This window comes from Octopus sinensis, linkage group LG25 (assembly GCF_006345805.1).
Source record: "Octopus sinensis linkage group LG25, ASM634580v1, whole genome shotgun sequence".
Lineage (NCBI taxonomy): Eukaryota > Metazoa > Mollusca > Cephalopoda > Octopoda > Octopodidae > Octopus > Octopus sinensis.
This window is the reverse complement of record NC_043021.1, coordinates 16,847,742-16,862,741: the sequence shown is the minus strand read 5'-3', so window position 1 is coordinate 16,862,741 and position 15,000 is coordinate 16,847,742. Positions and strand designations below refer to the sequence as shown.

At 39.2% G+C, this 15,000-nt stretch overlaps 1 long non-coding RNA gene across 1 annotated transcript in view; it reads left to right on the top strand.

Moving 5' to 3' along the window:
• Nucleotides 1–10,378, top strand: part of LOC118767861 — a 31,545-nt gene extending 21,167 nt beyond the window's left edge. Inside the window, exon 3 of the long non-coding RNA XR_005003766.1 lies at nucleotides 10,367–10,378. This is a non-coding gene — a long non-coding RNA (uncharacterized LOC118767861). The remainder of the gene's footprint in view (nucleotides 1–10,366) is intronic.
• The last annotated feature ends 4,622 nt before the right edge of the window (nucleotides 10,379–15,000 follow it).

The window sequence follows — 15,000 nt, the reverse complement described above, 5'->3', positions numbered from 1 at the left end:
GGGAGAGGGAGAGAGAGTGAAAGAAAGATACGTATGGGGGAAAGAGAGAAGGGGATTTCGAAAAGTAAGGTGAGAAAGGAAAAGAAAAAGGGACAATGAGAAAAAGAGAGGAAAAAACGGTCAAAATTAGAAACAACAAATATAAGATGACGCTAATACAGGGAAAAAAAAATTTAAAAAAAGAGAGAAAGAAAGAATGAAAGTAAATTAGGAAAAGAAAAGACGATTAAAAGATGCTGAATAACAAAAAAAAAAAAAAAAGAGCCAAGGTTTTCATCGTTCCGTTTCGGAAATTTCGGATTTTCATACGAACATCCCCGGTTTTTCTCTCCTTCACTCCTCCTCCTCCCGCATCTGTTTCTCCTCTTCCTCATCCTCCTACTCCCTCTCATTGTTTTCCTTTCAGGATGATGAGAGCTTTCGCTTTGCCTTTCAAAGTTATTGAGACCGAACTAACTTTTGATACCCGTCGTCCGTTAAATCCAAAAAAAAACCCTTCTCTCCCTGTCGTTATATACGAAATACTTATTTGTATTATATATATTTATCATTATTACGTGTTATGTAATAATTATTACTGTCATTATTGGCATTATTATTAATCTTTAATTGCTGACTTTAAAAAAATTTTCGTCCGAAGGTTTTTTTCTTAGTTTTTCTGTCTATCACGTTAGGAAGTGATGAGAAAGCTGCCGTCTTCATCCTATGGCACACACACACGAACTCAGACAGGCTTATACATACACACATATGCTTACAAGCATACACACACACTAATACATTCAAAGTAACACAAACACACACACACACACAGTAATACATTCAAAGTAACACACACACACAAACTCAGACAGACTTATATATACACACACATATGCTTACAACCACACACACACTAATATATTCAAAGTAACACATACACACACACACACGCAGTAATACATTCCAAGTAACACACACACACAAACTCAGACAGACTTATACATACACACATATGCTTACAAGCATACACACACACTAATACATTCAAAGTAACACACACACACACACTAATACATTCAAAGTAACACATACACACACACACACACTAATACATTCAAAGTAACACAAACACACACACACACACACACACTAATACATTCAAAGTAACACATACACACACACACACACTAATACATTCAAAGTAACACACACACACACACACTAATACATTCAAAGTAACACATACACACAACTCGTACACATGCCTTATGCACACACGCACACACACTACATACAACATTATGCACATAGATACATATACACATACATACACACCTCATACACTAGACACACTTTGGATCTTTTCACTTTTTGCACACACTACACACAATACAAACACTTACACACATACACCTCCCTGAACACATACACACAAATCTCATACAAACACTCCAAACAGACGACACGCAAATACACACGCATACATTTATAAATACACACACAACTCATACATATACTACACAGGCGCCATGTACGTACACACACACACACACACACACACTCAAACACATACTTTACAACAGCACGCAAATACTTAAACACATACTCAGAGACGCCGTGCACTCACACACAAGCATATATAATACATATACGTACGCACACATACACACGTGTGTACACTTGATCTGCTAGAAATGTCAGCAAAATATTCCCCCAAAGCGCTCCCCAATGTCTGCAATAAATAAATAAATAAATAAATAATAAAAGGAAGGAAATAAACGTACACTGGATAATGTATTCCTTTAAAAACACACACACACACACACACAAAAGGTCTACTGAATAAATAAATAAAAAACCAGGTTAGTGATCACAGCTGGAACGCCTTTGATGTAGGTTTACTAAACACACATACACACGCATAGATAAGAGAATGAGAGAGAGAGAGAGAGAGAGAGAGAAAGGGAATAAAGGTGTGATGGTCACGGTTGGGATGTCTGATCATAGATATAGCCCTGCTCGAGAGCGATGGCGAATTATGAAAGAAAGGCATATCTATCTATCTATCTATCTATCTATCATCTATCTATCTATCTATCTATCTATCTATATATCTATCTATCATCTATCTATCTATCTATCTATCTATCTATCTATTTCTCTCTCTCTCTCTCTATATATATATATATGTGTGTGTATATATATTTATATAGATATGTATGTATATAGCAAGAAAGAGAGAGAGAGAGAGAAAGAAAGAGAGGCTGCTAAAGCTAACCCTACAACAGTTTATAAAAGTTCAGCTGAATGAAAACAGCCTCAAATTTATATTTCTCCATTCGTATTTAAACGGTTCCAATAATAGCTTATAATACAACTGACATACAACACCAGACTCTGGACTTTTAAAGGGCATTTTAACCGATTTAGGTGACCCTTAGGTATTGTAGCACAAGACCTCAGATTTTGAAAAGGGTATCATAACCGAATTAAGCACACCTCCCCCACGCACTTCTGAACTACAGTATAATACCTCTAGCTTTTAAAGGGTGTTAGCCAGATTAGGTGACCCCTTGTGCTTCAGAACAGACCCCCAGATTTTAAAAGGATATTATAGCCGAATTAGGTTACTCCCTCAGCACACCAGTACAAGACTTTGGATTCTTAAAGGGTATTGTAATCAAATTACAATGCTCTTAGGACCTTACTGGGCTATTTATTAATCCGTTATAGCAACCCTGGGAGGTAGAAAAGCAGAGTCGGTCTCTGTAGGATTTGAACTCAAAACGTAAACAACTCGATATATTTGCTGTATTGTTATTTTCACTAGAAGCATGAGATCACAAATATTTGGGTGAAGGACATACCAAGTCGATAATATCGACTTTAATACTTTATCCCGTGACAGTAACAGGCAAGGTTGACCCCAACCGGGTTTGAACTTAGAACGTAAATATAGATGTGAAAAAGTAAGGAAAAAACAAACAAACTATCGCAGCACATTTTTTTGGCCTGACGTCTTACCCCTGCTCCACCATCCATAACTTCCTAACTAGTTTCAAAACTTATTATCAAAGATACTAATTCCAAGAACTGTTCTGCAATGAAAAACATTCAGAAATAGTGTGTCTAAGACTGCAATAGCCAATATCTTCTTTTTTGTTGTTGTTTTGTTTCTTTTTAAAACTGTTGTGTGTGGTTTGAGGGCAATCTGCCTGTTATTTTTAGCAAACCGAACGACCTGCATAACTTTTAAAGCGTATGTATGATTCGAGGGCGATATGACTGCTATTTTTAGCAAGCCGAGCGGCCCGCATAACTTAAAACAGTTGTGTGTACTTTAGGGCGATTTGGCTGTTATTTAAAGCAAGCCGAACTTATAACTGTTGTGTCTACATTAAGGGCGATCTGACTGCTTTTTTTAGCATACCGAGTAACCTTCATTGGTTCCTTTATATATTTTTATGGTGGGATCTTTTCATTTTCGTAAACTGAAAAGATCCTTATGGTGTCTTTTTTTTCTTTTAAAGATTATATAGTGTGTAAATGAAGGCGATTTTCGTTGCTATTATTAAATTTAGTGTCCCGAATCAAGATTCTCCATTTTGGGTGGTTTAAGGATGCTTGTGTTATTATTTATCGTCGTTTATGTTTGCAGTTTCCGAAATTAATTATTGAAGATGGACTTTTTATTTTAATTCATAATTAATTAATGGTTTTTATTATTAATAAGTACGACGCCTGAAGTTTTTGGGAGGCGGGGGTCAGTCGATTTACATCGACCTCAGTACTGGACTGGACTGGTACTTTATTTTATCGACCCCGAAAGGATGAAAGGCAATTTGAATTCGAGAAAGTCAAGTTTGTTGTATTAAGACCAACACACACACACACACACACGAGTTTCGATGAAGAGAGTAAAGAAAGATTGTAAGAATAACGGAGAGAAAGAAAGAAAAATTGTGAGAGAGAGAGAGAAAAAGAAAGTAAGAGAGAAAGAGTCCAAGGGAGAAAGAAAAGGCGTAAGAGTAACAGAGAGAAAGTAAAAGAAAGACGGAGAAAACGTGAAAGACCGAGAGAAAGAAAGAAAGAAAGAGGAAGAGAAGAAGAAAGAGAAAGTAAGAAATAAAAGCGACGGAGAAAGTAAAAAGGAGAAAGAATGAGAACGAATGAAAGAAAGAAAGAACGAGGGATAAAGAAATTCTGTTCGGCCTTTCAGTAAAGTGAAAGACTCTTGAAGGAGAATTAACCTATGTTTGTTGCCAGGAAGATGCTATGAGCAAATAATTTATCCAAAGCACCAGTCTTCGGCTTACATGACAATGCTGTGTGTGCATGCATGTATGTATGTATGTATGTATGCATGTATGCATGTATGTATGTATGTATGTATGTATGTATGTATGTATGTATGTATGTATGTATGTGGGGGTTAATATGGTATATATTTACCTTTTGTTACATATGTGTGTACGTATGTATGGATGTGTGTATATGAATGGCATAATATATTTAAGAAATCTGAAACTTTAAGTAAGAAACAAGTTTGGATAGAGTTTCAACTTCAGATTATATATATATATATATACATACATATATATATATAAATATATATATATATATATATATATATACACTTCATATATAGTGTGTGTGTGTGTCTTGAAGACGCGACTGTTTTCCTAATGTTAATAATCAAACTGGCGTTTAAATCATTAAAGACATCGATATCAAATAACTTCGATCAGATAACTTTGCATGTTGAGAGATAACTTGGCTCTTTTCAAGTTGTAAATGTAACAGGGAATGGCCTTAATGCATACATACATACATACATGTGTGTAGAAACACATACACACATACGTTCATGCACACACTTTTATACACCTTTAAGTTTATATCCACGATACTTTCAAAAAAGTTTTTCCGGCATAAAATATTTCCGTTTACTTTCGATGTTTCATCACTACATTTGTGTGTGTGTGTATATATATATATATATATATATATATATATGTGTGTATATTTGTATGTCTGAGTATGTGTTAGTCTTTCTGTGCGTGTATGCATGTATTAATGTATGTATATGTGTTTCTCTATGTATGCATATGTTAGCGTGTATGTGTGTGAGATGAGATTTTTTTTTTACAGATTTGAAATTTGTCTCTCCGCCCTTCCTCTTACTTTCCCCTCACTTTCTCTCCTCCTACCATGTTTCTCCTTATATTTTACACTATTTCATCCCTCCCTCCCTGTCTCTTTCTCCCTTTTCTATTCCCTATCCCCTTTCTATCTTCCTCCCTCTCTCTTTGCTTCTCTTTCACTTCCCACTTCAAACTTGTTTCCCCTCTTTCCTCCCTCCTATCCCTCTCTCGCTTTCTCTCTCTTTTCGTTTTTTTCCTTTATCACTCTCTTGTTTCTCTCTTCTCCCTCTCCCATTCCTTTCCTTTCTCCTCTCTCTCTCTCCCCTGCTTTTGTTACTTTCTTTCCTTCTTTTCTTTCTCGCTCTCAGTCTCTCTTCCTTTCATCTTTCTCTCTCTCTCTCTCTCTTTCCTTTTGATACACTTTCCCTCTCCACTTCAAAACTTGCCCCCCCCTCTTTCCTCACTCACTCACTCCTTCGTCCATCCCTCCCTCTCTTTCCTCTTCCTCCTCAAGTTTCACTCTAACGGTGAATTAAGTGGAAGTCGTCAGCAACGCTGACTGAAGTTGATTTATTTCTTTATTCTTCTTTATATTTTTTTTCTTTTAATTTAGTTGTTTTTTTCGTATTTAATGGAGAGAGGAAGGAAGAGAGAGAGAGAGAGAGAGAGACAGATAGAGAGACAGAGAAAGAGGGTGGTTATGTATGAGTGAAAGAAAGTTACTACGGCAAACACACACACGCACACACATACACACACATAGACACACATACACACACACACACACGCTGCAATCGTAATTTATACTTTTTTTTTCTTTTATTCTTTTCCTTGTTTCAGTCATTTGACTGCGGCCATCCTGGAGCACCACCTTGAAGGGTTTTAGTCGAACAAATCGACCCCAGGACTATTTTTTCTTTTTAAAGTATAATACCTATTCTGTTGGTCTCTTTTGCCGAACCGCTAGCTTACGGGGATGTAAACACACCAACACCGGTTAAACGGTGGTGGTGGTGGTGGTGGGTACACAAACACAAAGACACACACGCACATATATTCAGGAGTGGCCGTGTGGTAAGAAGCTTGCTTCCCAACTACATGGTTCCAGGTTCAGTCCTACTGCATGGCACCTTGGGCAAGTGTCTTCTACTGTAGCCTCGAGCTGACCAAAGCCTTGTGAGTGGATTTGGTAGACAGAAACTGAAAGAAGCTCATCGCCATGCTTGACCGCCAAATCCACAAGTTTCTTTTTCATTCTCTCTCTCTGTATTTTCTCGTATTCCTTTCTGTTGAAGAGCGTAGGCTCGAAACATGAAAAAACTTTCTCACTTTCCCGAGCGTCAAACTAATACACTTGCTTGTATAAGGTTCGTGGACAACAGGTGGAGCCATGCAGTTGCTGAGTGGTATCCAAGAGATTAAGAAAGACCACTCAGAAGGCCTCCACGATGATGGGAAAACGATTTGATTAAGCAATTTGGGTCAAGCTGGAAAAGAAGGGGCAACCAAGACAGAATTAGAAGCGCATTGTGACCAGCGGTGTATAACAGCATCTGATTGTCTGGTCGATACTGTGATACTGTGCACGACCCGACTTTTCGTCCGATGTCCCTTTGTCCAACGTCACTTCGTCCACGTCTTTTGGTCCGACGTCTTTTTTGTCCCATGATTTTGTTTTTGTCCAACGACATTTTGCCCAGTTTTTAATAAACTCTTTAGAAAATGAGGTGAACATCAAAACCAAAGAATCATTGAGAATTTTATCGATAGGGTTTGTCATTGTTTAAAAAAGAATCATCGGACGAAAAGGCGTCGGAGCAAAAGGCGTTCGATGAAGTGACGTCGGACGAAAAGACATAGCATCGATATCGAAAAGATGAGAGACATTTAAGATGAAACATCTGCATACATACACTGGATGAGTATGAACGGACAGATGTACTTAACGAGGATACAGTTGAATTATAACCTCTTCTATACATCTGTACATAAATAACTACATACATACTCACAAGTGCACACACACACACACACACACACACACACACACACACACACACACACACACACACACACTCCCTATAACTGGCATTCCGTCGGTCATGACGACAAGGGTTACAGTTGATCCGATCAACGGAATAGCCTGCTCGTGAAATTAACATGCAAGTGGGTGAGTATTCCACAGATTCGCGTGCCCTTAACGTAATTCTCAGGGAGATTCAGCGTGACACAGAATGTGGCAAGGCTGGCCCCCTTTGAATTACAAGTACCACTCATTTTTGCCGGCTGAGTGGACTGGAGCAACATGACGTTAAGAGTCTTGCTCAAGGAAATACTGTAACCACCAAGCCACGAGCCTTAACATTACCCCACACACCTACACAAACATACATCCTTTCGGAGTCGATAAATCAAGTACCATTGAAACACTGGGGGTTGATGTAATCTACTTAATCCCTTTCCCCAAAATTTCAAGACCTTGTGCCTATAGTAGAAAGGATTATTATTATTATTATTATTATCATTATTATTATCCTGCTGCTACTGTTTTTCACACATTCTGTAGTGTCAGTCATCACCACCTCTCCTTTGCCTTCCCTCCAACTCATATTCTTCGACCACCACCTTTCCGCCCTTGTTCACCATTTACCACATTCGCCTCCATTCTCCCATCCGCCCGCCATCTTTAGCCATCGCTCATTCTCATGGAAGACGGACATTAAATGTGATATCCGTCTTCCACGCTGTCATGGGTTGGACAATTCAACAGGATCCAACGATCAGGAAGACGGTCATCATTTCTCCAATCTCCAGGTGGAAGCCCTTCCAAGTGCCAACTACTTTGTAGAGTGTACTGGGTGCGTTTGTCGTGACACGTGGCACCAGCACTGGTGAGGTCACCATGTAACTCGCAAGACGAAAAGATCTGCTTCGTCTAAGTGGTGGCCGGAGTGGGGCGAGTGTACTAGAGAGGGAGGTGGCTTTATGGTAGGTGTTGAGAAGTTAACAGAAATTGATAATATATACTCAAAAGGCGGCGAGCTGGCAGAAACGTTAGCACATCGGGCGAAATGCTTAGCGGTATTTCGTCTGCCGCTACGTTCTGAGTTCAAATTCCGCCGAGGTCGACTTTGCCGTTCATCCTTTCTGGGTCGATTAAATAAGTACCAGTTACGCACTGGGGTCGATTTAGTCGACTTAATCCGTTTATCTGTCCTTGTTTACCCCCTCTATGTTTAGCCCCTTGTGGGTAATAAAGAAATAGGTATTTCGTCTGCCGCTACGTTCTGAGTTCAAATTCCGCCGAGGTCGACTTTGCCTTTCATTCTTTCGGGGTCGATAAATTAAGTACCAGTTACGCACTGGGGTCGATATAATCGACTTAATCCTATTTCTTTACTACCCACAAGGGGCTAAACACAGAGAGGACAAACAAGGACAGACAAACGGATTAAGTCGATTACATCGACCCCAATGCGTAACTGGTACTTAATTTATCGACCCCGAAAGGATGAAAGGCAAAGTCGACCTCGGCGGAATTTGAACTCAGAACGTAACGGCAGACGAAATACAGCTGTGCATTTCGCCCGGCGTGCTAACGGTTCTGCCAGCTCGCCGCCTTACAATCGACTTAATCCGTTTATCTGTCCTTGTTTGTCCTCTCTGTGTTTAGCCCCTTGTGGGCAGTAAAGAAATAAGAAAATGATAATATATACTCATATACATATATATAACAAGGAAATTTTATGACAAATTTCAGTGTAACAAATGAAAGTGAAAGCTGTTGGTAATGGAATGATTGGCCTTTCTAAAAAAACCCTCTCATTTTAGTTATGTGTCATTTAAATTCTTTTCTAATTAATCCCGTGACCATTAGCAATTTTGTGTAGCCAGCCATATTGTGCTGAGAACAACGCCGAGAATCAAGTAACGACGCTAATGACGATGATGAAGAGGTTTGTCACCGCAAAGAAGGAAGTACTATCTCAAACTAAACTGATAAACTAACAAACCTTAATGACGAATACATCATTTATTTATTCATTTAGTTATTCATTCATGTCTCTCTATCTTCCCCCTCCTCGTGTCGTCTGCTTTTATGAGACACTTCTTAAACAGAAATAATGGAAGACCGGCCGACATGTTTTATTTGTAACAGACGAAATGTATTCTCGATAATGTCTGAACCTTTCTGAATATTCATACTTAACGTAAATAATGCTCGTTTAACTAAATGGCAACAAAAAGCGTAAACTTTATGGAACAGTCTGTTTTTGTCAATGAAATTAAAATTTCAATCAAATATATTTTTGTTTTCTAAACAACAGCAGTCTGTATCAAGCAGATCTAGTTTGCTATGGTCCTGACTCATCATCCATTATCCAAGCTCCGGCATTGTTTTATTATAAACCAATAGTTTGTAAACAAAAGAAAGGACTGTTTTTTTTTTTTTTCATGTTACTGGCTTTCATCAGTTTTATTTAGTATAAGAACAGGCATAACTCGCTTCTCAACCTAGTAGTTTCGAGTTCAGTCCCACTGCGTGGCACCTTCGGCAATTGTTATCTGCTGTGAGTGAACTTTACCCGTCAGTCTCACGAGGCGGGTGTCATTTCTAATCGGTGGACTTAGGGAATAGCCACCATGACTACCTCACAGAAACAGGAAAGAACAAGGAATTTGAGGCGGTTGTTTCTTTCCGTCAAAGAATTTAACCTTGTACGTTTTCACCCCCTAATTCCGCTCCTTTTTCCTGTAAAATTTAATTATTGTTTTTACTATCACTCCCGTCTCACGTGACGCGTGTAATAGTAAAAAAATTTACCGAATTTGGTTGACGGAAATTGAAAGTAGCCATTTAAGGTGGTGTTAAACCGTTTAAATCTATCATTTGTCCAAACGGGGCTTGAATGAATTTCAGGAAAAACCATTGAGGAAATAAGCTTACGTCGTAACAAAACATGTGGTTCGTGGAAATCCAAAAGCTTAGTAATAGCGAAATCGCCTTATTACTAGCCAGACTAAATTGTATACACACACACACACACACACCGTCACCGTTTATTGAGGCAGATTTTCTACGACTTATTCTCGCAAATTATTGCTTTCAAATTTTGGGTTCTAGACCAGCAATTTCAACCGTTGTATTTATTTTTATTGATTCCGAATGGATGAAAGGCTTAAGTCGACCTTTGCGGAATTTGAACTCAGAACGTGAACACAGACGAAATGTCGCTAAGCGTTTTTGTCCGGCGTGCTAACGATTCAGCCAGCTCGCCTGTAGGCAATGAACGACGCTGCTTGTGTGACCGTTTGAACTATCTCTTCCGATTTTCTTGAAATTTTGCTTTGTGTGGCGTTCCTTCGGTATTGGTCTACAGAGAGTGTCGGCGTCATTCACCCTCTTTTTCACCTTCTTTATTTGTCACGAGGAGAAAGTTGTATAGGTGAATGGCGTCGTGTACCAATATCGTAAGATCGCCCATTGCGTTTGTTTGTTCTCCACCACGGCTTCACAACCGGTGTTGGTAGGTTTACGTCCTCCTAAGTTAGCGGTTCGGCAAAAGCGACCGATAGAATATAAGCACCAGCAGTAAAAAAAGGATTTATTTTTTTATTCGACTAGAAATTCTTCAAAGCGGTGCCCCAGGATGGCCGCAGTCTAATGACTGAAACAAATAAAGAATAAAAGAAAATAATTATTTCTTTACTACCCACAAGGGGCTAAACACAGAGGGGACAAACAAGGACAGATATCGATCCCAGTGCGTAACTGGTACTTAATTTATCGACCCCGAAATGATGAAAGGCAAAGTCGACCACGGCGGAATTTGAACTCAGAACGTAACGGCAGACGAAATACCGCTAAGCATTTCGCCCAGCGTGCTAACGTTTCTTATTTCTTTATTGCCCACAAGGGGCTAAACACAGAGGGGACAAACAAGAACAGACCAAGGGATTAAGTCGATTACATCGACCCAGTGCATAACTGGTACTTATTTAATCGACCCCGAAAGGATGAAAGGCAAAGTCGACCTCGGCAGAATTTGAACTCAGAACGTAACGGCAGACGAAATACTGCTACGCATTTCGCCCAGCGTGCTAACGTTTCTGCCAGTTTGCCTCCTTAAGAAAGTTAATAATATTAATTTAGAAAATCACAACTATTTTTTGCAGAACTTGAGAATAAGCAAGTTATGAAGCTTTAGATATTCAAAATTTATTTTAAAAAAAATTCAGCCAATCAGCTGCGGCCAATCTCAACACGCTTAAAGTGGAACTGCCATATGTTCTCCATAGTTATACGTATATATAAATTTTTCTTTTATCTGATCTAGCTACCAGGTGGGTCTTTATTGGTATAAAAGAACATATGGCAGTTCCAACTTCCGGCGTGTCGAGAATGGCTGCATCTGATTGGTGGAAATTTCAAAAAAATTTCTAAAACATTTCATACTTTAAAACATCGTGACTTTTCATCTATTAATTTGTAATAAATAAATAGATAAATAAATAAATTTGCTGTTGTAATCTTCGTGATTTGAAGGTGAGGACTACGTTTTTTCCCTGAGCTATTTTTGACATGTTTTGAGCGAATCTGATCACCAAAGCCGTCAGAAACCATTCGTTTTTTAAGAATGCCGCATTCACCAAAGCGAGACTGATGTAATGGGGAAAAAATTTACTGGAAACTTGCCCAGGCGTGGCTGTGTGGTACGAAATTTGTTTCCCCCGTTACATGGCTCCAGGTTCAATCTCACTGCGTGGCAACGTGGGCGTGTGTGTCTTGTACTATAGCCCCAGACCGACCCAAGCCTTGTGAGTGGCTTTTGGTAGAAGGAAACTGAAAGAAGTCACTCGTATGTATAAGACAAACACACACTACACACACACACACACACACACACACACACATATATATATATATATATATATACAGTTCATACATACATACACAACCGGTGTTGGTGTGTTTTCGTCCCTGTAAATTAGCATTTCGGCAAAAGAGAACGATAAAATAAATACCAGGCTTTAAAAAAAAGAGAGAAAAAAGCAATGGTGTTGATTCATTCGACTCCAAAGTTCTTCAAGGGGGTGCCCCAGCGTGGCCGCAGTCTAATGACTGAAACAAGTAAAAGATAAAAGATGATATTAGGCTAGTATCGAACCCGGCCACACATCGACACGAACGCTTTAGGAGACAGAATCAAATGGTATGAAATAGCTATTACATCCGTCTTACTTTAGGGGCGTAATTTGTGTTTTTCCGATGGTTTCCCACGTGTTTTGAACGAATCTGATCGCCAAAGCCGCCAGAAATCACCTTCAAATTTCGACGTCTGTAATCGTAAAGGTTCACCTAAGTTTTTGTGGTTTTCGTACTTATCGTGAAAATCTCCATCTATGTTGGAAATTTCATCAAAATCGAAAGACGTAATCCAAGTTGAAGAAATCCTGGAAACCGTTTTTAGTACCGAAGGAAAATTGCAGTGTATATATATGTTCTTAGGGAACACATTTGTGCTGAGAAAAATAATGAAAGCTCTAGTTTAAAAGTTATAGAGCTTGTTTTCCAATCACGTGGTTTAGGGTTCAATCTACTGTGTAGAACCTTGGGCAAGTGTCCATTACTATATAGCCTTAGGCCAATCAAAGCCTTGCGAGTGGATTTGGTAGACGGAAACTGAAAGAAGCCCGTCGTATGTATGTATATATATAAAGTTAATCCAAACATGAAAGCACAAAAAAACACAACAACGCGGGGACGTGGAACAAATATAGTATTATTGGACGTTCAGGAAAGAAGGGAAGAAGGAGGGTTTAACGTTTCGAGCGGAGCTCTTCGTCGGAAACATAGGAGAAGGAAAGATCCAGAGAAGGGAATGCAGAGGAAAAAAAATCGCCAACGGTACATACGCGGTCACTTTTTGAATATATATATATATATGTGTGTGTGTGTGTATGTGTCTTTGTATCTGTTTGTTTGCGTCCCCGTAACTTAGCGGTTCAACAATGAGATTAATAGACTAAGGACCCAGGCTTCAAAAGAAAACCCTCGAAGGCAGTGCTCCGGCCATGCTGCAGTCAGATCGCTGAAACAAGTAAAGTATAAATGGTAAAAGATACATATGTGACGTATATTATGTATATAATGTACATACATGCATACATACATACATACATACATACATACATACATACATACATACATACATACATACATACATACATACATACATACATACATACATACATACATACATACATACGTACGTACGTACATACACACACATACATACATACATACATACATACACACACATACATACATACATACATACATACATACATACATACATGGTGGCCGCCCCCTCGTTATCGAGTATGGCCATTGCACAAAGCTTAATCAATGTTACTATCGTGCAATGCCTGTGCAAGAAGATTTTCTTTTAAAGTGAGGAAAGGCTGTGCACTGAGTCAGTCTCACTCACTAAGCAACAGCAGTCATAATCCGAAAAGAAGAACAAGTCAACATCATTGGAAACCACTGAGCCGCAGGTTTTATGTCGGAGTTATCCCAGTTACCTTCTCCTAGAAGGATGTCCTAACAAAGGCTAGGAGTCCTTCACTTCCAATGGTTTAACCGCGCGATCGAGTATTCAGTCCGATTATTTCTATGTCCCCGTGCATGATACATCCTTAAGACATACATACATTCATACATACATACATACATACATACATACATACATACTGATATACGGACGTGATAATGTAACTATGGACCGAAATCGAAGACGTAATGCATGATAGGTGCAACATTTGTCTTTTTGCTCAAGCCACAATCACTAAGTAGCGATGATTAGAATATAAGTGTGTACATATATATTTAACACGTCCGTGCACACAGAAACAAAATGGCATTCGCTGTGATAACCGTCACGAAAGAGAAATTCTCCTTATGGCTACTATACGTGGAAACACATCGGACTGGGTTATGAATGATGTTTATCGGACTGTAGGAATCGTGTTTTTGTGTTGTTAGGCTTCATCAACCACAGGCACCGAATCCGTCATTCCATAACCCGTTAAGAATCGCCGTTTGCTGTCCTTGTGTAAACACCAAATGATAACTTCGCTGGCGTGTGCAAAGCTTTGTCACGCTGGGAGTAATTAGCTGAAGGCACACTAAACAGCGGTGATTAAAGTACAGGTGAGCACATATCTATGTAACATGTTCGAAAGACATTCTCTACGGTAAATGTCTTGGAAGAGAAATTCTCCTTATTAGGCAGCATGTGTGAAAACACACCAAGCTGGGCTGTGAATGATATCATCGGGCTACAGGACACGTGTTTCCTCGCGTTCTTTCCTTTGTCGTCTGAGTCAGAAAACTGTAACGGAAACAACGCAATGTACCTATTACCCTATTTACTTGTGTATTACGTGATCAGTCTACTTTAAAACATCATGGTCAAGATTAATGGTGGTGGTGAGGTAACGTGTTTGGTTTTATGATCGCTCGATTGAGGTAATTTGGTTCGAGTTGGCAGAAACGTTAGCACGCCGGGCGAAATGCTTAGCGGTATTTCGTCTGCCGTTACGTTGTGAGTTCAAATTCCGCCGAGGTCGACTTTACCTTTCATCCTTTCGGGGTCGATAAATTAAGTACCAGTTACGCACTGAGGTCGATGTAATCGACTTAATACCTATGTCTGTACTTGTTTGTCCCCTCTGTGTTTAGCCCCTTGTGGGTAATAAAGAAATAGGTATTTCGTCTGCCGTTACGTTGTGAGTTCAAATTCCGCCGGGGTCGACTTTACCTTTCATCCTTTCGGGGTCGATAAATTAAGTACCAGTTACGCACTGGGGT